The following is a 22,037-nucleotide window of genomic DNA, read 5'->3' as shown; positions in this document are numbered from 1 at the left end:
GGGTCACTCGTTTCTTTTTCTCTTTCACCAATTTTCTTTTCTAATAACTAGAATATATTATATATGAAACTTTTATTTTCTTCATTATAGACTCAAGTGTTATATTAACAAATTCCCTTTTCTGGTAATGTTTTCTTATTAAAAATCATATATGATATGAAAAATATAAATGAGATTTGTTATCATTTAAATGGCTCTGCTTTCCTACAATGTGACCTTGACTCACTGATAGAATACAGTATCATCCAATAAAGCATTTTCCATGAAAATAAATGCCAGTGCATAAACAACAAAATAAAATTTCTAAATCAATGTTAGTAGTTAGTATTTCCTGACACTTACCATGTATTATACACAGTTTTAAACACTTATAATATTTAATCCTTAAAACAACCCTGTGAGTTACCTAACTCACAGTAGAAAAAACTGAGGCATAAAAGATCATTTGCCAAAGGACATAAATGGCAGGCAGTGTAGCTCTAGAGCCTAACCTTTTAATATCTACATGTCATCTTACTATGGTAATAGTCAAGTATCTATCTATGACAATCCATTTTTATTTTATTTTATTTTTTGTTAATCCTCACCTGGGGAATTTTTTACATTGAATTTTAGAGAGGGTGGAAGGGAGAGGGAGAGTCAGAGAGAGAAAAACTTCAATGTGGGAGAGACACATCCATTGGTTGCATCCTGCATTGGGTCTGGGGATCTAGTGTACAACCGAGTTACGTGCCCTTAACCGGAATCAAACCCATGACCCTTTACTCCACAGGCCAACACTCTATCCACTGAGCCAAACTGGCTAGGGCAATCGATGACACTTTAAAAGAATGAGATAAGTAAAATCATCCAGTGAGAAGTTTACAATACCTCAATCACTGATTTGTTTAACTATCACATGAAAGACCACCAGATAGTATATGCTTTCTGTTATGTTGCAATATGAAGTACATTGACCATTCCTGAAATATTCTTGCCAAAAGAAAATCAAGTGATAATCAAATAAGTCATATATGTTAAAATATATGATATCAAGAAATCAAAAGTATTAAGAGGTTCTCCTCTGGACTAAGAATGAAGGGCATTTGTTTTACTTTAAATTATCCAGTATTGCTAACTTTTCTTACAAGAAATAAAATAGTTTGTGAGATCACGTATAGTCATGGTGGATAACTGACAAAGATTTTACTGGAGAATTTGATTCAGAACTAGGGGCAAGAAAGATGGCTGTTAAATACATAGGCAAAAAGGATTGGAAGGAACAAACCAGGGGGAGCAAGCAAAGGCATAGATCCGTGAAACACATTAATCTCACTGAATATGAAAAAGGATGGAAAATAAGTTTTGAAACTATAATTTCATTGGCAAAAATATCAGGAATTTACAATGAACAAAATGGAGAGTAACTGAAAGTTTGGACAAAGCCTAGTTTTAATGAAAGTAGTCTTTCATGAAAAAATTAATTGAAAAAGCCCTGGACGGTGTTGCTCGGTGGTTAGAGTGCCAGCCCAAGCACCAAAGGGTCGTGGGTTTGATTCCCTGGCAAAGGCTTGTACCTGGGTGCATGTGGGAGGCAACCAATCCATGTGTCTCTCTCAGCTAATCAATCAATGATTCTCTCTCATCATTGATGTTTCTATCTCTCCCTTCCTCTCTGAAACCAATAAAATATATATTTAAAAAAATAATAAAAATTGATGGAAAAAATATCCTCAGGTAAGGATTAAAAAAAATTAACTGAAAAAATACACATATATTAATATAAAAGGCAATACAAAATGAGGTATCTATATATCATTTATCTACCTTACAAATAAGCTTTATATAGAACTAGTGACCCGGTGCACGAAATTCGTGCACATTAAAAGGGGATTAATTAGAGGAAATAATTAAATATTGCTATTTGCCCTTTCTCTATATTAGAAGTGTCAGAGATGAAAGAAAATTAGTAAAATGTATATGAAAACCTTCCTCCTGTCAGAGTCTGGGGCTCACCACGGGACCCAGAGTCAAGTCCCCGCCTACCCACATGCACCTCAAAATTGCGTAAGACCCAGACCCCCCCCGCCCCCCGCATTGGGCTAGATCCAGACCCGGCCAGTCCCACCCTTGTCAAGCCCTACCAGGCAGGGGGTGTAGCCTCAGGTCCCCTGGCTCAGCGCCAGGATGGGGTGTGTGGCCTGAGGTCCCCCAGCCCAGACCGGGGTGGGGGGCATGACTTGAGGTCCTCCGTCAAGCCCCGCCAGGTGGGGGACATAGCCTGAGATCCTCTGTTAAGCCCCGCTGGGTGGGGGGCATGGCCTGAGGTCCTCCGTCAAGCCCCGCCAGGTGGGGGACATAGCCTGAGATCCTCTGTTAAGCCCCGCTGGGTGGGGGGCATGGCCTGAGGTCCCCCGTCAAGCCCCGCCAGGTGGGGGGATGCAGCCTCAGGTCCCCTGGCCCAGCACCGGGAGGGGGGCGCAGCCTCAGGTCCCCCGTCAAGCCCTGCTGGGTGGGGGGCGCGGCCTGAGGTCCCCTGTGAAGACCCACGGGGGCAGGGGAGGGCATAGCCTCAGGTCCCTGATGATTGCTCGTTAAGGCTCCTTAAGGGAACTTGGCCTCAGCTGTGGGTGCAGCCATCTTTGTGACAGAGTGATGGTCAATTAGCATATTCCCTCTTTATTAGATAGGACTGTCACTCAAATATTTTTCACATGAGAAAAAAAGCTGTATTCTAGGATTTCCCATCACAGACCCTTAAGCATAAAAATGCTTTAAGTTTCTAGAGGTTAATATTTTAAAAAGCTTAAAAAACATGGTATCAATCCATTATCTGAAAATAGTATAGACTTATATATCCTGAATATACAACTTTATTGCTGAAAACCTCTATGATCCCTGACAAAGGAAAACAAACAAGGTGAGCCTACTGATGACCCAGTGTTGTGCACGGAGGCAATTCTGGACATCAGTACAGGACAGGAGACCTCAGAGAAAGCCTGGCTGTTAGCTTGGAAAGGCCAATGGAAGCCAGAACTTGTGTGTCAGAGTAGTAGAAAGAAAGCACTCCACTGAGAAAGAACTCCAGAAATCTGCATAAGAATCCTTTTGAGTCTTTAGCTGAATACTAATCTGCACATGTGCAAGGCAAAACACTACAAAGCTGGGGCGGGGAGGGGAGGGAGAAACTTCTGGGGAAAGAACAATTACTGGAGAGTGATAAGCAAAACAGTTTCCAGAACTCCATCAGGGCTGAGAAGTATTCACATTCCCACCAACTCGAAAGTCATCAGAAAGGAGAGACCAGAATGTTCAGATTCATCCGAAACTGTGCAAGTCAAAAGACAATGGAAAAATCTTTAAAATGTGAAAAGAAAAAATGAGGTGAGAAAACTCCTTCTAAGAATCCTATACCAAGAAAAAATATCTTTCAAAAATGTAAGTACAATAAAAAATTTTTTCAGACAAATAAAAACTGAATCTGTTGTCAGCAGACCTGCACTATAAGCTATTTTATTTTATCAGCACAGAAGTCTTTTTTATTTTTCCCCACTTATCATGCCATGAATTCATAGGGAATGGGTTCCAGAGCTCAGGCTCCTTTCCATTGGTTCTCACAAAGTGTGCTTCTCTGGGTGGAGCAGGCTGACGCTTCAGTTGAACCCAGGTACCTTTCTCTCTCTTTGGCTTCCTTTTTTCCCCGATCATTTTCCTTCACACATTTCAGGAAGCTATCTCGGCTCTTAGAGTGCTTAATATGCTCAATATGTACATTAATTCTCTTGGCAAGAATCTTGCCCATAACCTGCTTGTTCACAATAATGCCCACTGCATGGTGGGTGACAGTGTAGACTCTTCCAGTTTTGCCACAGTAACATTTGTGGGCATTCCTTTTTGAACAGTGCCCATTCCCTTGATGTCCACAATATCACCTTTCTTGTAGATTCACATGTTTGTGGCCAAAGGAACGACTCCATGTTTCCTAAAAGGCCTAGGGAACATATAGCGGGTGCCTCTCCTCTTTCCCTTTGTGTTAGTCATTTTGGCGAATTACTGGAAGATGGTGGTTCTAGCCGAAAGGCTATAAGCTATTTTAAAGGAAAATTTTTAGGTAGAAAGAATATAACATATGAAAACATGAATAAGCTGGGTGGAGCAAAAGTAAGTTTACAGTTGTGAGCATGCAAAACAGAGTTTATTCATGTATTATTATTTACCAGCATTACCCTAATAGCAAAACAGGCAAAGCCATTACAAGAAAAGAAAGCCACAGACCAGTAAGTATCTCACATAAGCATAGACGCAAATAACCTCAACAAAGTAATATTAGCAAATTGAATCCAACAATGTATAAAAAGGATTATATACTATGACCAAAGAGGATTTATACTAGATATGCAAGGCTGGCTCAACATTTAAAATCAACTAATGTGCCCTGGCTGTTGTTGCTCAGTGGTTAGAGCGTCAGCCAGAGTATCAACGGGTGTCAGGTTTGATTCCCAGTCAAGGGCACGTACCTGCTTGGGTTGCAGGTTCGATCAGAGTGCGTGTGGGAGGCAACCAGTTGATATGTCTCTCTCATATTGATGTGTGTCTTTCACATCAATGTTTCTCTCTCAAAGTCTTTCTCTTTCAAACTTTTCTCCCTCCCTCCGTTCCACTGTCTCTTAAAAAAAAAAATCAATGGAAAAAATATCCTCAGTGAGGATTAAGAAAGAAAACAAAATCAATTAGTGTAATCTATCACAACATGCTAAAGAAGAAAAACTACATGATCATATTAATATATGCAGAAAAAGCTTTTGACAAAATTCAACACCCATTCATAACAAAAAATCTAATTTGGAAAAGAAAGATATTTCCTCAACTTGATAAAGAATATCTACCAAAAAACCTGTAGCTAATCTCATATTTAATGGTGAAAAACTTAAAACTTTTTTGCTAAGATAAAGAACAAGACAAGGGAGACCTCTCCCACCACTGCTTGTCAACATCTATAGGAAATTTTAGCTAATACAATAAGAGAAAGGGAAATAAAGATATGTTGATTGGGAAGGAAGAAATAAAACTGTCTTTGTTTGCAGATGCCTGTATAGAAAATCCCCCCCCCACCAAAAAAAAGACAAAAACAACAAAAAAACATGAATAAGCAATTATATCAACATTGCAGGATACAAGGAAAGTCAGTCACTTTCCTATATACTAGCAATGCACAAATGAAATTTGAAATTTAAAATAAATTGATATTTACATTAGCATCCAACAGAAATAGGTATAAATCTAATAATGTATGCAAAACTCTAACAAAAGATATCAAAGAAGAACTAAATAAATGGATAGTCCATGTTCATGGATAGAGTCAGTACTGTCAAGATGTCAGTTCTTCCCAACTTGTCTATGGATTCAACACAATCCCCCAAAAATCCCAGCAAGTTATTTTGTGAATATTGACAAAATGATTCTAAAATTTATATGTAGAGGCAAAAGACCCAGAATAATAAACTCAATCTGAAAGAGAATAAAGATAAAAGATGAATACTACCTAATTTCAAGACTAACTACAAAGCTACAGTAATCAAAACAGCATGGGATGTAGAGAGCGCTTGGGAAAGGTCCCTGAGCTGATTGTCATCTGAATCCAGTGGCGCCTGGCAGAGCCATGCCCTGGAAACATACCTTGCCAGAGGCAGGTGTGTTGTCAGTCTGACCTTTAGCTCAGGCGCCAGGGGGTGATTTCATTATCTAAATCCAGCCAGGCAACAGGAACAAACACGATTATCCAGGTCCACCCAGAAGTGACCATTACAAAGAAGCCACAAGAATGTACATATTTTCTTTATCTTAAACTTTAATAAAACTTCCTGGTATCTTACTGTATAAAATAAATGTGCTGTATCGGCTCTGGGTCCCTGTCTCTCCATCAGAGGACAGCTGTCCCATCCAGTCCCAGCTTTCCCTACTGTCTTTGTGTCTGTCTCTTTCATTTTCTCTATCCATCGCCCCTACTCAGGACTCCTGTCCACTCTCTAGCCATGCTGGTCACGGAAAAGAGAAATATTTATATCTGGCACCCGGATCCAGGGACCTGAATACTGGGGAACTCTCAAAAGTCAGGCGAGGGGAATGCTCCGGGAGTGCGCACACAAGGAACTCAAGAAGTAAGGTAAGGAGCGTAAGGCAAAAACTGTGTATAAAACATGGGATATTTCAGGGTCTCAGGAAAGAGACCTCTACTCTCAAATGCTTAAAACTATGCTCAAAGCTTGAGGATGCTCTGTTAAGCATAGTCAGATTCTTGATTTCTTAAGTTTTGTTCCTATTCCTACATTCACACTATGGTCTTTAATTCGTGATTGCCTTGATTCAGCGCAGGGGAGTTTAAGAATGTCTAAGCAGGGTGTGGCCACGGCTTTACAGCCTACAGTGGAGGGGTGCGAAACTCTTAAAAAATAACACTTCCCCCCTCTGCTCCACCTCCGCCTCTGCAAGTCACTCCTGCGACCTGCAGTCAAGAGCGCACCTGATAAAGATTTACCTTGTAATTATGAGCAGGAGCTAGAGTTTGAGGCAGAGTGGACAAGCGTCACTGTGAGCAGGATGACTCAGATGATAAGAAAGGTTTTGCTCTCAGCTGCCCAGCCTTTACGGCTGGATGCAGGCGCTTGACTTCATATTTCATTTTGCTGGAGGCTCAAACTACTTGTAGTGGGCTGAACCAAGTAGAAAGGATTAAAGGAATTTCTTAGCAACTGCCAATAATTCTTTATCTTAAAAAATCTTTTTCTGCCGAAACCGGTTTGACTCAGTGGACAGAGTGTCGGCCTGCGGACTGAAAGGTCCCGGGATCGATTCCGGTCAAGGGCATGTACCTTGGTTGCGGGCACATCCCCAGTAGGGGGTGTGCAGGAGGCGGCTGATCGATGTTTCTCTCCCATCGATGTTTCTAACTCTCTATTCCTCTCCCTTCCTCTCTGTAAAAAATCAATAAAATATATTTTTTAAAAAATAATAAAATAAAATTAAAATATTTTTCTTTCCCTCCCAGGCCACCAGAAACTCTTAGCTAGTTAAATTTCTTTCTATGTGTCTGTATTGTAACTTTAATTTGCTTTTCTCTGATTTATGATTTTATTGTGCTGTGTTAAAATTTTAAGATTAATTTGAAAGTGAAAAATCTGTAAAAATTGCAACCCAGGGAAGTTTAAACAAAGGCCAGCTAATTCCAAGCATGCCTGTGACACATAAACCTTTGTAGGCCAGCCCTGGGGGACGTGAAGCATGTAAATGGATGAGCAGTAGGCGTGTCCTCCCAGCGTTTTCTCTACAATTCAAAGTATATTGTGGAATAACTAAAATATAAAAATTTACTGGCCAAATTAAGAATAATTAATTCTGTGGTCAAGACTAAATCTTTAATATTAAAACTGGTTTAAGTTTTAATAATCTTTAAATTGGATATATTTGACAGCTTTTCCGAATGTAATATTTCAAGAATTTAACTGAGGGACAGCTTTGTGATATCTCAAGGACCCTGAGGTAACACAAAAGATGTACTCTCTCCCAAAATGAAATATTTTTAAACTAAATTAGACCAATACAATATACTTGAAATTACATAAGGAAATAAGCTATGCAGTATGGGTTGGACAACAAAGATTAATGCTTCCATGAGAATGGGCGGTTCTTGCCTGGGGGCATACGACCCCCAGCCAGATTAGCGTGTCCTTTCCTTAAACAGAAAGGGCAATCATGGTAATTGGTCAAGAATATACTTTAGGTAATAATTGGCTTTATAATCTCCAAGTTGTTAAGATATAATAAATAGATGTAACTGAAGTAAAAAAATTATATAACGCTTTTCAGTAAAAATCTAAAAAAGAAAAGGGCAGACAGGAATGCGACCCTTGTCCTGCCTTCCCCTCTCTATACAACCTGGGGGAGAATCTAAGGAAGCTGCCAAGATGAGAATTTACAATCTCAGCCTCCCCTTCAGGCTCCAACCAGCCCTTTGGCCACTGCGCCACCAGAAACCGGCTTTTCTAGGCTGTGAAAGAAGTTGGAGCCACAGCAGTAACCTTAGCATGTTCTCTCTAAGGAAAATCTGGCAGTTTTAAATCCAAATGGCCACAAGGCCTGGAAGCGGGCTATAAAGTCTGCTCCCTCGTCCCCCTAACCTGTTCTTCAGTGTCATATATCTATACATAATTTTCCAAAGTCTTTATTAGCTTAAAAACTTTGGGGCATTGCTAGGTTAAATAATAAACATCTAAATATTTTAAAATAACATAAAATACTAAAACATTAATTGCTAGATAAGTTTTAATTCACTTCCTCTTAGCTTTTATTACCGAAGGTCTCTTGCACTTTGTTAAAGGCATATTTTTTTGAAAGTAAAAGTACATTTAAAGTGTGTTCATAAATGTCAATCTAAAAAATATTAACTACTTACTTAACTATCATTGAAAAATTAAGGTTTCTAAGAATGCTAATACATTTTTTAAAATATATTTTATTGATTTTTTACAGAGAGGAAGGGAGAGGGATAAAGAGTTAGAAACACTGATGAGAGAGAAACATCAATCATCTGCCTCCTGCACACTCCCTACTGGGGATGTGCCCGCAACCAAGGTACATGCCCTTGACCGGAATCGAACCTGGGACCCTTTCAGTCCGCAGGCTGACGCTCTATCCACTGAGCCAAACCGGTTAGGGCGCTAATACATTTTAAAGAAAAAAGAAAGAAAAGGTCTGTACACGTTGCTGATGGTAGGACAGAAAGAATATTAGAGCAGAAATACTTAATGGAAGGACTGAGGCATGGTTATGCATTTTTGAAGGACATAGAAGGAAGGTTTGAAGGCTAATTTGGCAGTGTGAAATTTGTGAAGGTTGTGTATGTTGATAAGAAGGAAAAGAGAAATGTTAAAAAGAAATTGATTAAATGATACAGGCCAGTAAGCCAGGACAAGCAGAACTGGGAAACGGATAATTTAAACAGCAGTTTGCAATCATCTAGAAAACCCTGTCTTCCCTAAACCAAGGACACTTAAAAGTCAGTGATTTACATTTTGTCTCCCTAAACAGAGGGTAAATAGCTTATGTCAAAGTACTCAAGGAGACTGATAGCAGAAATCCAATTAGTGTCATTTGCTGTCCACACCCAAGGACAAATGAAGTTAGAAAATAAGCCTTATTTTGGTTAGTTTTTTTTTCTAGTAAAATAATTGTTATATTGGGGAGAGATCCAAGATGGCGGCGTAAATAAACATCTGGGCTGCTGCCTTCCACAACAATTTCCAAAACTACAACTAAAAGATAGAACATCTATCACCCAGAACCACGGGAAAGCTGGTTGAGCGGAACCTCTACTAGACCGAAAGAGACGGGCGCAATCAGGACACAAACGCTGAAAAACTGAGGTACAGGGGAGCACGCGCATTACGAGCTGGTGGTGGAGCCCAGCTAGAGGCAGGCGTTGCTTTCTTCAATCTGAAAGCCCCCAATCTCTCTGAAATCCAGTTTCTGGGGAGAGACTGGGCTGTCTGCCAGCGGGTCGGAGTGAGGGTGGCTACTAGCAGAGCTGCGTGGAGGTAGAATTGTTGGCTGCGCCGGGGCGCGGGAGACGGCGGGGACACCATTGCAGGACTCGGTTGGAGGCGGCTCACTGCCAGCCATTGCTGTTTGACACGCCCTAGCCTAGTGACGCCCTGAGACTCCGCCCCGCACAATCTACAAATACACCCAAGCTCCTAGCAGCTGCTTTTGCATACGAATGGCCTTCTCTATTGCAGTTTAAACTAGTAAACTTGCAACCCGATACAGACAGCTCCAAGGCCTCCAAGCTCCAAGCAGGGAGGAGAGGGCCGCGGTTCTAGCTGTAGCTCCTGCAGGGTAGCCTCAGATAGCAGCTGAACTGCACCCCATTGGAGATCCAGAAGCCAATGCACCTAGTGGCCAGTGTGAGGCACCAGATTTCAACTCCTCACATCCATAAGTGACACATTCGGGAGGTGGACTCAGTGAGCACCAAAGCCCTATTTTCATTTTTTTACATGTATCTGTCCAATTTTCTAACACCATTTATTGAAGAGACTGTCTTGACTCCATTGTATGTTCATGCCTCCTCTGTCAAACATTAATTGAGCATAGTGCTTTGGGTCAATTTCTGGGTTCTCTATTCTATTCCATTGGTCTATATGTCTGTTTTTGTGCCAGTACCAGGCTGTTTTGAGAACAGTGGCTCTGTAATACAGCTTGAAATCTGGTATTGAGATCCCACCTACTTTGTTCTTCTTTCTCAGGATTGCTGCAGCTATTTGGGGTCTTTTTTTTTATTCCAGATGAATTTTTGGAGAGTTCTTTCTAGGTCTGTGAAATATGCCATTGGTATTTTAATGGAGAGTGCGTTGAATCTATAGATTGCTTTGGATAGTATGGACATTTTAATGATGTTGATTCTACTAATCCATGAACATGGTATATTCTTCCATCTGTTTACGTCTTCCTCTATCTCTTTTTTCAGTGTCCTGTAGTTTTCCGCGTATAGGTCTTTTACCTCCTTAATTAAGTTTATTCCTAGGTATCTTAATTTTTTTGGTGCAATGGTAAATGGGATTGCTTTTTTAGTCTCTCTTTCTGTAAGTTCACTATTGGTATATAGAAATGCCATAGATTTCTTGGTGTTGATTTTGTATCCTGCTACATTGCCGAATTCATTTATTAAGTCTAATAATTTTTTGATGGAGTCTTTAGGGTTTTTTATGTACAATATCATGTCATCTGCGAATAAGGACAGTTTTACTTCTTCTTTTCCAATTTGGATGCCTTTTATTTCTTCTTCTTGTCTGATTGCAATCGCTAATACTTCCAGTACTATGTCGAACAGGAGTGGTGAGAGTGGGCATCCCTGTCTTGTTCCTGTTCTTAGGGGAAATGGTTTTAGTTTTTGCCCATTTGAGTATGATGTTGGCTGTGGGTTTGTCATATATGGCTTTTATTATGTTGAGGTATGAGCCTTCTATTCCCACCTTCTGAGAGTTTTTATCAAGAAAGGGTGTTGGGTTTTGTCAAATGCTTTTTTTTTTTGCATCAATTGATATGACTATGTGATTTTTATCTCTCAATTTGTTTATGTGATGTATCATGTTATTGATTTGCGGATATTGTACCATCCTTGCATCCCTGGGATAAATCCTACTTGGTCATGGTGTATGATCTTTCTGATGTACTGCTGGATCCTATTGCTAGAATTTTGTTGAGGATTTTGGCGTATATGTTCATGAGGGATATTGGCCTGTAATTCTCTTTCATTGTGTTGTCTTTATCTGGTTTTGGTAATAGGGTGATGCTGGCTTCATAGAATGAGCTTGGAAGTGTTCCTTCCTCTTGAATTTTTTGGAATAGTCTGAGGAGGATAGGTTTTAGTTCTTCCTTGAATGTTTGGTAAAACTCCCCTGTGAAGCCATCTGGCCCCGGGCTTTTGTTTGCTGGAAGCTTTTTGATGACTGCTTCAATTTCTTCCATAGTTATTGGCCTATTGAGATTTTTAGATTCTTCCTGATTAAGTTTTTGAAGGTTGTATTTTTCCAGGAATATTTCCATTTCCTCCATGTTGTCCAGTTTGTTGGAATAGAGTTGTTCATAGTATTTTTTAACAATCCTTTGTATTTCTGTGGGGTCTGTTGTTATTTCTCCTCTTTCATTTCTGACTTTGTTTATTTGGGTCCTCTCTCTTTGCTTCTTGGTGAGCCTGGCTAGAGGTTCATCAATCTTATTTATCCTTTCAAAGAACCAGCTCTTGGTTTTGTTGATCTTTTGTATTGTTTTTTTTTTTTTTTTTTTTTGGTCTCTATGTCGTTTATCAAGGGTTTGAATTTTAAGAAACTTTCCTTGATCTAGAATTGACTTTAAATCATCCCAATAGACTCTAAAAGGCCTCAAATGTTTATTTTCTCTCTCGTGAAGGAAAGTGCAAAGCATGTAATTAACCACTGCCTAGCAGCTTTTCCAATCATGGGATGGCCCCTAGAGATAAAAACAGATAATGGACCTGCCTATATTAGCTCCTCCTTTCAGCAGTTTTGCAAGCAATACCAAATAGTACATAAAAACAGGAATTCCATATAATCTCCAAGGACAGGCAATTGTAGAAAGAGCTAACTGAACCTTAAAGACGCAATTACAAAAACAGAAATGGGGAGAGGGGTATTATCCTACTCTACAGAATCAGTTAAATCATGCCCTTTACACTTTAAATTTTTTAAGTTGTGACAATGAGGGTCGCACAGCAGCCGAGAGGCATCAAGCTCCTGGTGCCATAGCATCTGCTGGTATGGCACGATGGAAGGATTTACAAACAGGGCAGTGGAGAGGGCCAGATCCAGTAATGATGTGGGGAAGGGGCCACATTTGTATCTTTCCAGAGGTGCTTCTAACTCCATCTGGGTGCCAGAGCGAGTGGTGCGTCACAACCATAGACCTGGGAGAACAGCTCATCCCACCATTCAAGAAGCTGAAGATCACACCTCCTGTGATGATGCCAGCTCATCCACCAACCCCGAAGAAGGAAAAAAGCAGAAGACAGGTGACGCTAGTGTCTCCAAATGAGGCCCACTGAAGAAGCTGACCATCGATGCTTGGCAAGTGGTGAAAGAACAGGGGGTTCAGGTCCCGGGTCCGGGTGAGGCCGTGGGCCCCTGGATCCGGGTGAGCCTGGCCCCGGGTCCGGGTGAGACCGTGGGCCCCTGGATCCGGGTGAGCCTGGCCCCGGGTCCGGGTGAGGCCGTGGGCCCCTGGATCCGGGTGAGCCTGGCCCCGGGTCCGGGTGAGGCCGTGGGCCCCTGGATCCGGGTGAGCCTGGCCCCGGGTCCGGGTGAGACCGTGGGCCCCTGGATCCGGGTGAGCCTGGCCCCGGGTCCGGGTGAGGCCGTGGGCCCCTGGATCCGGGTGAGCCTGGCCCCGGGTCCGGGTGAGGCCGTGGGCCCCTGGATCCGGGTGAGCCTGGGCCCTGGGTCCGGGTGAGGCCGTGGGCCCCTGGATCCGGGTGAGCCTGGGTCCCGGGTCCGGGTGAGGCCTTGGGCCCCTGGATCCGGGTGAGCCTGGCCCCGGGTCCGGGTGAGACCGTGGGCCCCTGGATCCGGGTGAGCCTGGCCCCGGGTCCGGGTGAGGCCGTGGGCCCCTGGATCCGGGTGAGCCTGGCCCCGGGTCCGGGTGAGACCGTGGGCCCCTGGATCCGGGTGAGCTTGGCCCCGGGTCCGGGTGAGGCCGTGGGCCCCTGGATCCGGGTGAGCCTGGCCCCGGGTCCGGGTGAGGCCGTGGGCCCCTGGATCCGGGTGAGCCTGGGCCCTGGGTCCGGGTGAGGCCGTGGGCCCCTGGATCCGGGTGAGCCTGGGTCCCGGGTCCGGGTGAGGCCTTGGGCCCCTGGATCCGGGTGAGCCTGGGTCCCGGGTCCGGGTGAGGCCTTGGGCCCCTGGATCCGGGTGAGCCTGGGTCCCGGGACCGGGTGAGGCCGTGGGCCCCTGGATCCGGGTGAGCCTGGGTCCCGGGTCCGGGTGAGGCCGTGGGCCCCTGGATCCGGGTGAGCCTGGCCCTGGGTCCGGGTGAGCCTGGGCCCCGGGTCCGGGCGAGGCCGTGGGCCCCTGGATCCGGGTGAGCCTGGCCCCGGGTCCGGGTGAGCCTGGGCCCTGGGTCTGGGTGAGGCCGTGGGCCCCTGGATCCGGGTGAGGCCGTGGGCCCCTGGATCCGGGTGAGCCTGGGTCCCGGGTCCGGGTGAGGCCTTGGGTCCCTGGATCAGGGTGAGCCTGGGTCCCGGGTCCGGGTGAGGCCTTGGGCCCCTGGATCCGGGTGAGCCTGGGTCCCAGGACCGGGTGAGGCCGTGGGCCCCTGGATCCGGGTGAGCCTGGGTCCCGGGTCCGGGTGAGGCCGTGGGCCCCTGGATCCGGGTGAGTCTGGCCCCGGGTCCGGGTGAGGCCATGGGCCCCTGGATCCGGGTGAGCCTGGCCCCGGGTCCGGGTGAGGTCGTGGGCCCCTGGATCCGGGTGAGCCTGGGTCCCGGGTCCGGGTGAGGCCGTGGGCCCCTGGACCCGGGTGAGCCTGGCCCCGGGTCCAGGTGAGGCCATGGGCCCCTGGATCCGGGTGAGGCCACGCGACCCTGGGTCTGGGAGAGGCCACGCGCCCCTGGGTCCGGGTGAGGCCATGCGCCCCTGGGTCCGGATGAAGCTGAATCCTGGGTCTGGGCGAGGCCGTGTGCCCCTAGATCCGGGTGAGGCTGGATCCCTGGTCCGGGTGAGGCCGTGGGCCCCTGGATCCGGGTGAAGCCGTGCCCCTGGATCCAGCTGAGACCAAACCAGAGGGAGTCGGACCTGCATTACCACCATTTGTCCACCATCCAGAGCTGAGGGGTTAGTGCCGACATGTACTCATAAGGAACTGGTGGACATTGATATTGGGTCTCAAAAGAACTGTTGGACCAGAAAGAAACTCACTACAGACTGATTCATTTGCCTGTCAGCATAACTATTATTGCTCGTCTCACATTCAATTCTTATAAGTATATCTCTAGTGACACATGATTTCGCTCATCTAGGGGAAATGATGAACAACATGGACTGATGAACAAGAACAGAACCAGAAACAAGGAGGCATCGATCGGACTATCGGGCCTCAGAGGGAGGATAGGGGAGGGTGGGGGGATGGGGGAGAGATCAACCAAAGGTCTTGTGTGCATGCATATGAGCCTAACCAATGCTTAAGTTCAACAGAGGGTTGGGGCATCCATGGGGAGGGGTGTGGGATGGGAATGGGGGGATGAGGACAAATATGTGACACCTTAATCAATAAAGAAATTTAAAAAAAGGAAAAAAAAAAAAAAGAAAAAAAAAAAAAAAAAAAAAAAAGAAAAAAAAAAAAAAAAAAAAAAAAAAAAAAAAAAGAACAGGGGGTTCAGGTAACCCCCTCCACCCTTTTTGTTGCTATGCTGGCACTTGTCAGCGGCCAGGTAAGTTTGGCTGCAGCAGAAACTTACTGGACATATGTTCCAGACCCCCCTGTGGTCAATCCAGCCACCTGGACCGGGGAATCAGTGCCAGTGTTTACTAACAACACCAATATGGTTGGGGGTAGCTCCAACAAGCACAGAACTCCTCCTTCCCATGGTAATTATACTTCATGGCTTTGGTAGGGAGCTCCCTTTTGTTTATCTAAAAAGGGGACTTCAGGATGTTTGCATCTTGGCCAAGAAAATAAGACGTCCTATGGAGGCGCAGACATTGCTAACGATGCAGGCCCCTGGGATATGGGAAAATATATTCAGACAGTTACTAAACTGGGGTTTCCTAAGGCCACCCGATGGCTGTCTGATAAGCATCCCCCACTCCCTTACTGTCCTAACAGCACCACTACTGAACTGGGAGCATTTCCTCAATGGCAAGATTGTGCCAACCCTATACCAGTAAGATATAATATTTCTGGCTCTGACTTGTATGTATTGGATTGGTCTCACAGGCTTGATGCTAAATATCCCCATCACGAGCCTATGTCACCAGGAGGGTTTGTGGGTAACGCCCTGACCACAGAAATAGGAGGTTTACAAAAAGATCTTTGGCGTTTAGCCGCTGCCCTTGACTTTCTTAATTTTACTGGCTCTTTCTTAGCTAATATTAAAGGAGCATGTTCATCGAGCCCTTGCTATGGCTTACAAGCCTGTGTCCAGCCTCTATATGTATTGGTGACTGGAAATGTGAACATCATCAGATTGGACACCCATTATGCTGTCCAATGCCATCACTGTAACCTTACCAGCTGTGTTTCCAGGCATAATCTGAATGAAGATATATTAATTTTAAAGCAGCCTTCTTTTATTATGCTTCCTACCAATACACCGGAAAAATGGTATTATGGAATTACATAATCAGCTGTCCCAGGAAAAGTGTGCTTTGGGACTTATTATTTTTTGTATTGTTACCCTAGTTACTGTTATTGCATCTGCTGTAACTGCTTCTCTTGCATTGACTCAAAGCATCCAGAATGCAAAATTTGTCAATGAATTGGTTCAGAACACCTCAACTACATATCATGATCAAGAAGATATAGACAAAAGGCTAGAAACAAAGTTAAATGTTTTGGAAGCTGTAGTAATAGGACTAGGCAATCAATTAGAAAGTGTCAAGATTAGACAGCAGCTGCAATGCCATGCTGCTTTTACATACCGTATTTTTCGGCATATAAGATGACCTTTTAACCCAGGAAAATCTTCTCAAAAGTCGGGGTCTTATACGCCGGAAAATATGGTAACCCACCCATCATTTGGCAATAACTCACTTTAATTCTAAATTGTAAATACTATATTTGTGTGACTTCAGCCTGCTATGACAGTTCTCTATGGGATTGGAGTAAAATCAAGATGCACCTACAGGGAATATGGCATCATAATAATATCAGTATAGACCTTGTACGGCTACACAAACATGTGCAAGCCATTCAGAATAGTCATGATGAAATTATATCTCCAGTGAAACTGGCAAAAGAATTGCTGGATGATTTAAAGGATTTAATCTGTGGAAAATGTTAAAACACACCACCTGGTACTTAATAGGATTCCTTTATGTACCACTAATTTTATCCTGCTTTCTTTTAGTCAGCAGCAAGCTCCTGCGATCTCAAGTCCAAAGGCTCCAATTAGATATCCATAAGCTACATTTAAAAATAAAGAAGGGAGAGATGTAGAGAGCAACTGGGAAAGGCCCCTGAGCTGATTGTCATCTGAATCCAATGGCGCCTGGCAGAGCCATGCCCTGGAAACATACCTTGCCAGAGGCAGGTGTGATGTCAGTCTGACCTTTAGCTCAGGCTCCAGGGGGTGGATTTCATTATCTAAATCCAGCCAGGCAACAGGAACAAACACGATTATCCGGGCCCACCCAGAAGTGACGATTACAAAGAAGCCACAAGAATGCACACATTTTCTTTATCTTAAACTTTAGTAAAACTTCCTGGTATCTTACTGTATAAAATAAACATGCTGTATGGGCCCTGGGTCCCAATCTCTCCAGCAGAGGACAGCTGTCCCACCCAGTCCCAGCTTTCCCTACTGTCTTTGTGTCTGTCTCTTTCATTTTCTCTATCCCCCATTGCCCCTACTCAGGACTCCTGTCCACTCTCTAGCCGTGCTGGTCGCGGAAAAGAGAGAAATATTTATAATGGGACTGACGAAATAGACAGATAAATCAATAGAACAGAACAGAAAGCCCATAAATATACACATAAATATAGTCAACTGATCGTTGACAAAGGAACAAAGGCAATATAATGGATTAAAGACAGTCTTTTCAATGAATGGTGCTGAATACTGGACATCTACATGCAAAAAAAATGAACCCAGACACAGAACTTACACTCTTCATAATTCATAAAATTAACTCAATAGATCGAAATGTAAAATAAAAATACTATAAAACTACTAGAGGATAGGAGAAAACCTAACTAACCTTAGGTATGATAATGAATTTAGATATAATACCAAAGGCATAATCCATGAAATAAATAATTGAGAAGCAGGAATTATTAATTTTAAAAACTTTGGCTCTGTAAAAGACACTGTCAAGAAAATGAAAAGAAGCAACAAAGTGGGAGGAAATATCTTCAAAAGATACATTTGATAAAGGACTGTTTTGTAAGATATACAAAGAACTCCTAAAAGTTTATTGAGTTCTGTTCTTATTGTTTTTAGGAAAATTAACAATCCAATTAAAAAATGGCAAAAGATCTGGAGACATCTCAGTAAAGAAGATATATAGATGGCAAGTAAATACATGAAAAGATGTTTTGAACCTCAAATGTTAATAGGGAATTGCAAATTAAAACAATGAGATACTACGACATATCTCATAGAATGGTCAAAATCCTGAACACTGACAACACATAATGCTGGTGAGGATGTGGAACAATAGGAACTCTCATGCTTTGCTAGTGGAAATACAAAATGGTCCAGCCTCTTTGGAAACAGTTTGGCTGTTTCTTTCAAAACTAAACATCCTCTTATCATATGATCCAGCAATCAGACTCCTTGGTATTTACCCAAATGAAATAAAAACTTACATCATATGAAAACCTGCACATGAATGTTTATAGCAGCTTTAGTCATTATTGCCAAACTTGGAAGCAACCAAGCTGTACTTCAGATGTGAATGGATAAATGAACTTGTGGCACATCCAAACATTAAAATATTACTCAACACTAAAAAGAAATGAGCTATCAAGCCATGAAAAGACATAAAATAAACAAATGCATATTGCTAAGTGAAAGAAGCCAATATGAAAGGGCTATATACTGTATTATTCCAACCATTTAACATTCTGGAAAAGGCAAAACTATGGAGCCAGTAAAAAGATAATTGGTTGCCAGGGATTAGGGGCATATGGAAGGATATATAGGCAGAGCAGAAACAATTTTTAGGGCAATGAAATTATTCCGTATGATACAAATAGTAGTGAACACACGTCATTATATACATTCATCAAAACTCACAGAACAGAGAATGTACAGCACAGAGAGTGAACTCTAATGTAAACTATGGGCTTTGGGTGATAATGATGCATTAATGTAGGTTCACTGATTGTAACAAATGTATCACACTGTGTGGAGGAGGTTGTGGGTGTGTAGAGACAAAGTATATATAGAAACTCTCTGTACTTTCTGCTCAACTTTTGCCGTGAATCCAGAACTGCTCTAAAAAATAAAGTTTATTAATTTAAATACACACAAATGCAAGTTGAACCATCAACATACAAAATGGATATTATGACTAACTGAAGTTTATCCAAGGAACACCAAGTTGGTTTAACAATAAAAAAACTTTTACAACTTAATAAGAAAAATGGCCAAACAGACTATCTGGTCTTTGTCTTATCTGAATGGATGAAAAAACTATATAACTAGTGCCAACCAGGCACTTAAGAGACACAAATTCAAATCTATGGATGGCATTACCTTAGCTTTCAAACTGTTTTCTATATATAATGTTTCAAATATTATGTCCAGCACCCAAGCAAAGGTAACTAGGCACATACAGAGATAAAATAGCATCTGCTAACAAAAACTAGCAGGAAAAATATTCAAAATAAACATCTACAGAATTTCCAGTCACTGGAATTATCAGACACGGGCTATGAAACAACTATACTTACTATGTTTTAAGGAGATAAAGGACAAGCTTGAAATTTCAGCAGGGAACTATAAAAAGTGATATAGCAGGATTTGAAAAGAATCAACTAGAAACATAAGAATTGAAAAACACAAAATTGATATTAAGAACCCAATGTATGTGGTCAAAGGATCAATATCCTTAACACATTCTCTAGGTAATCCACTGTGTTTGGGAACCAGAATCATAGACTAATTTTAATGTCCTCATTTGCAAACCCACCCTTTTCTATTATAGCTTGTATAATGCCTCTAGAATTACTTTTCTAATATATGAATTTGACATATCAATGCCTTATTTCATAGTATTTTTTATAAAACCCAACTCTCTAAACCTGTGGCTAATGACCCTTGACTTACTCTCTGATATACTGGCCTGCTAACTAACCAAGTCTGTGCATCCCTGGTTTGCTTATTCTGGAATGGTTTTCCACACCTTGTCTACTTGGTGAACTACTACTAGTATACTTCACAACATAACTCACATGGTGTATCTGAGCAGAATTAATCATTCATCAGTACTCTCATACTTTGTCCAAAACTCAGCTACGGCACTCACCACATTAAAATTATATATGAAACTCTCCAGCTCTCCTCCACATACAGTTATACTGGAATAACTCATAGGACTCATATTTACTTATATCCCAAGAATCCGAACCATGACTAATGTATCAAACACAGTAAATGTATGTAAATAAATTACGTATTCATTGCAATGAAAGCCAGACAATCTTAGAGAAGAATGTAGGGTCAGTTCAAGAATTTTGTCCTTCAATTTCTGCTAGAGAAAAAGCTTCGAGTTTGCCACCACACTCTGATGCCTTGGAATCTGCAGCTAAAGAGATCTATCAAAAAGATATATGAGGAGGCAAGATGAAAAAAGATCAAATCTGGGTTCAAATGGAGGGTACTAAGAGTCTTTGAATAACTTTTGAAAGAAGTAAAATATGCCCTAGCCAGGTGCCTTATTGGATTGGAGTGTAGTTCCTAAGGGTTGCGGGTTTGATTCATGATCAGGGCACATGCCTGGGTTGTGGGTTTGATCCCTTGTAAGGGCACATGTGGGAGGTAACCCATCAATGTTTCTCATATTGATGTTTCTCTCTCTCAAATCAATGAACATGTCCTCTGGTGAGGATTAAAATAAAAGAAATAAAATATGGAACTGGAAGAATAGGAATGTCTCTTCCAAAGACAATATGAAAACCAAAATAGCCTAATACATATAAACCAAAATAGCCGATGTGAACACCTCAAGACCATGTCTGCTCAAGATAAAGAGGGTCTCTTCCTCACCTTGATCCAAGAGCCAGGGAAACCACCTTGCTTGGAGTAGGGGGGTGAAGGTTATGCCGATTATGATGCCTTTACTAATTCTCAATTTTCTTCCTTGAGGAGAAGCATTTCATATCACTCTGACATATAGGAGTGCTTTAGAAAACTTTATCTTGGAAAAGTTATTAGCACAATTTTTAAAAATACATTTTTATTGACTTCAGAGAGGAAAGGAGAAAGAGAGAGAGAAACATCAATAATGAGAAAGAATCATTGATCAACTGCCTGCTGCACGCCCCCTACTGCGGAAGGAGCCCGCAACCCAGGCATGTGCCCTGATCAGGAATGGAACCGTGACTTCCTGGCTCATAGTTCGGCACTCACCACTGAGCCACACCGGCTGGGCAGTACAATTTTGTTTAGTCTAATTTGAAGCCTAACATAATATAAAAGTCTGACTGACATAAAGATAGAATGAATACAACTTTTATTATAACTTTGATACTCAAACTGTATTTATGGAATCAAATCACAGGTAGTCAGAGTGTTTTCAAACTGCAACCCCTTTCCAAGTCTGTCTCTTATAAAAGGAAAAAATTCCCGCCCCCCATATCCCACCCTATTCAATTTGAGGACTTGTTTTTACTCTTTTAGTTTAACTAACTTAAACTTCTCTCTTAAAGTTCATACTTCTTCCCTCTCCCAGAAGATCAGGCCTAGAGGTGTTGTTATAAATTCCTCTCTGAATCTTCAGACCACACAAATTAACTTTTATAAAATTAATTTGTTTTTACATAGGTAAGACAATAATTTATCATGAACTATAAATAAGGAACACACATGCAGCTGCAAAGGTAGTTATTTACTACCTTTTCAAGGTGACAATACATTAGATAAATAAAAGTGAAAATAAACATGCAAGGGTGTAACATTTTTAAGGGCTTTTCAAAAATAAATTCTGAACAATGTCCATCCCCTCCACAATTTAACAACCATGAAGGAAGTCACTAAGTCAAATTTTACACCCAAGATATCTACATTTATGCATAATTAAAGCCAATGAACTCTTCTAAAATGTTCTAATACTACACACACCAATAAAGTTAGTAACCAAAATATAAAGCTTTCAAAATGTTATATATTTAGCTGCTGCTCATAAAGCATATGTATTCAAATTCTTGCTGTTATTGTTCCTGCAGTAAAAAACTTCCAAAGCAAAGGTTTAACTGAGGAGGATAACATATTCTACTTTTACACAATTTAAAGTGCGGAGATTAAGAAATCTGTGTAATGTCTTAAAAACTTTTTTTCTTGCTAGTCAAAAGTTACGTGAAAGTGACTCAATCATTGAACTAAAACTTCACTCAGAAAAATACATGAACGATTAAAAACTTGAAACATCATCTAAGTACTACAATCTCATTTTCTCACTTAAAATGCCAATATGTAGAGTGCTGGCCAGCGGACTGAAGGGTCCTGAGTTTGATTCCAGTCAAGGGCATGTACTTCAGTTGTAGGCTCCATCCCCGGCCTTGGTTGGCACATGGGAGGCAACCAGTCAATATATCTCTCGCATCGATGT

General features: G+C 42.1%; 1 protein-coding gene and 1 pseudogene across 3 annotated transcripts in view; both read right to left on the bottom strand.

The window, feature by feature from the left end:
- The window catches only part of TBC1D12 (TBC1 domain family member 12), an 83,820-nt gene that overhangs the window by 34,651 nt on the left and 27,132 nt on the right, over positions 1-22,037 (bottom strand). The gene's annotated exons all lie outside the window — the stretch shown is intronic.
- Positions 1,087-4,810, bottom strand: LOC307113076 (large ribosomal subunit protein eL21-like; annotated as a pseudogene). The gene has a single exon. The product of its transcript is annotated as a large ribosomal subunit protein eL21-like (transcript).

The sequence above is a fragment of the Cnephaeus nilssonii genome, assembly GCF_951640355.1.
Source record: "Cnephaeus nilssonii genome assembly, chromosome: 16".
NCBI classification, from domain to species: Eukaryota; Metazoa; Chordata; class Mammalia; order Chiroptera; family Vespertilionidae; genus Cnephaeus; species Cnephaeus nilssonii.
Note: the sequence above shows the minus strand (reverse complement) of the source record. Positions and strands in the feature narration are given on the sequence as shown.